This window comes from Nannospalax galili, unplaced genomic scaffold, assembly GCF_000622305.1.
Source record: "Nannospalax galili isolate Female #2095 unplaced genomic scaffold, S.galili_v1.0 scaffold553, whole genome shotgun sequence".
In the NCBI taxonomy this organism is placed as follows: domain Eukaryota; kingdom Metazoa; phylum Chordata; class Mammalia; order Rodentia; family Spalacidae; genus Nannospalax; species Nannospalax galili.
In genome coordinates, this window is record NW_008336313.1 from 2,171,423 (window position 1) to 2,174,373 (window position 2,951).

A 2,951-nucleotide genomic window follows, 5' to 3' on the forward strand; every position below is an offset into this window, starting at 1 on the left:
CTCACAGAACACAGAACAAAGGGTGAAGAGAACACTAATGCATCTTCCAACTCTCATCAATGGTTCCTCATGCAACAGAGGACCTGGAACACCAAAGGTGACAAATGGCCAAGTAGAGAACAAGAGTCTGCAGTGTGGCTCCTCGGACAGGACTCCTAGATTAAAACTGACCCACCCAGAGCTCAGGGACCATTACAGAAGAGATGGTGGAAAGTGGAAAGGCTGTAAGAGCCAGGGAGGAGGCATATGACCATAAGTATATAGTCCTACAGGTTCCTGGTGATCTTACAGCAATGATGTCCACATGTACAAGACCCATGCAAACTCAAGCAGACATAAAAACCCAACACAGAACTCTGGAAATGGGCAGCAGGCCCCAATCCAAGAATTATTGGCAGCTGATTACTGCTGAATGAGGAAGAACTTATCTTCTTAAAAAGGAGGGACTTTAGATAGGTCTACTGAGTGGATCAACTTGTACTGAGGGGCATCTGGGGACACTAACTTGACTTGATAGGCCTTAACACAAATGACAGAATGCATGAATTTCAGTGGGGAGAGGGGTCTATGGGAGGGTAACAATGGGGAAGGGGGCATAAAGATGATTAAGATGTTCTGTGTGAAATACACATAATCCAATAAAAATTTTACAAAAGTAAAACAATCAAAAAATCACTTCTGGGCTGGACAGATGGCTCAGGAGTTAAGAGCACTGGTTGCTCTTGCAGAAGACTCGGGTTCGATTCCCAGCTCCCGCACACCAGCTAATAACCCTCTATAACTCCAGTTCCAGGGAATCTGACACCCTCATCTGACCTCTGTGGGCATTGTACGATACAGGTGCACTTAAGTGCATGCAGGCAATATACTCATACATACAAGATAAAAATAATATAATAAAATATCTTAAAACATCACTTTTATATACCAGCTAAATCTTCAGACTTTTAAAAAAGGTGAATCCACTGAACTAGTGCTTAATTTCTGAACACATGATCTTTTGGACTCTGAGTGAAAACTTTCTATTACCTGCTTCCTGTGAAGTCATCTAGTTAAAAATGACAGCAGTTGACAGCACTCACTAAAACACTAGCATATTTTTGAGAGAAACTTTATATTTCTTGTGATGTCTGACAACAGAAAGGGATAACACAGGAAATTGTTTTAATGAAGGGAGAGGGGAAAGGAGGCATCAGTTGATTTTGATCTTGGGAAAAATCTTCCCTGTTGGTTTGGGGGGGAGTGTTTCTGGCTGGCATTCTCAGAGCTAACTGAATTTTCAGTAATTTTCTATCAGCACTGACTATGCTTGCTGCAGATTTGGATAATGAATATTTTATAAGGCAGGAGGGAGACGTTAGATCTCAGTTTGGATGACTGCCAACTCTAAATTTCTTCCCTTAGTGTTGTGGCTCAGCTTTCGGGATGCCTGTGGCAGAAATGTCCCATTATTAACTTAAACTAGGTGTCAAACTTAGTATGTCATTCTCAAAGTTTTTCGGTTGACATCCTTATTTCTCCCTACAGGACTGTTCATTTTGTTACCCACACTCAAACTTTCAACTGCCAACACAGGAGCTACTCTTGTCTAAGGCTTCCCCTCAGAGCTGCTGTGAAAAGTTCAGCAAGCGTGGAGTTAATCCTGCAAAACCCTGCCCTTCGGCACTAACGTGATCATTACCACACCAAGGGAAGGCTGCTGCTTAGTAAAATCAGTAGTGCTTTAAGGTTGCTTACTTAGTGCATGGGACAACAGGTTCAGACTGAAGTCTACAGACATGTAGAGCTTGAAACTCAGCTTCCTTCCTGACACCCCCCTTCCCTTTCCTGGTAGGCTTTGTTCCTTCAGTGTCCCATGTGACTTGTCTTCTTAAAGTCACTCCATTCAGCACTATTTACCTAGTGAAAAATCACCAGCGACTCCCTGTGGTCTGGGCGCACCAGATAGTCATCAAGAACCCTTCCAATCTTTGTTGTGAAAACTTATCTTCACAAACACTACCTGTTATCCGTTTTAGACCTCTTCCTGTACTCCTCTGTCTTTTCCGATTTTCCTTATCTCTGTCACAGTCTAGATTACAATGCTATTTACCTTTACAAAGCCTTTCACAATTCCCTTCATCGGATAAAGATATTCTGGACTTTTCTTATGATAACACCTTTTAGCCTGTGTTGCAGCCATGCGATCATCTTCCCATCTCAGTTTGTGGAGTGCTGGGATCACAGACTCAGCACTCTCTTGTCCTAACAGAATCCTAGCCCTTGGGGGTTGAGCTGTGTATTGCTATTTTCTGTGCAATTGGGAGTCAGGTAGCACAGGGTCATGCACAAGAATCTTTCTTTAAAAGTAAATTAGATTTGATTGTCAGGCGTTGTCAGGTTAGGTGGTCTATCTATATACTTAGTGTCTTCAGCATAGTAAGGAGAAAAAACCCTTAAAATAGTTGGAGAGCAATCAGGAGATTAGCTATGAGGGGTCAGAGATGAAGAGCAGGGAGAAGGAAGGAGGGTGGGGGAGGGGAGCCTGGAGCTGGCTGCAAAGTAAGGAAGGGGTTACTACAGGCTGGGAGTTCTGAAGTGCAGAGAGGTGTGGATCCACAGGTTGGGGAAGTTCTGGTGTTTCAAAGTAAAATGACTTCAAATTTATGGTGGTGTTTATTTTTTTTTGTCTATTTTGAGACAGGGTCTCCTTGTAGCCCCAGCTGTCCTGGAACTCACTATGTGGACCAGGCTGGCCTCGAACTCACAGAGATCCGCCTGCCTCTGCCTCCCAAGTGCTGGGATTAAAGGCATGTGCCACCACGCCTGCCTTATGGTGGTGTTTCTTAAAAAAATTCCTATCTCAAGGCTTTATGTGGTAACATTCTAAAAATTGGTTATCAAAGGTGAGTTTTCACTCTAGTTATAATTGCTAGAACTTATCACTAAACTCCTCTCTCTCTCTCTCTTTC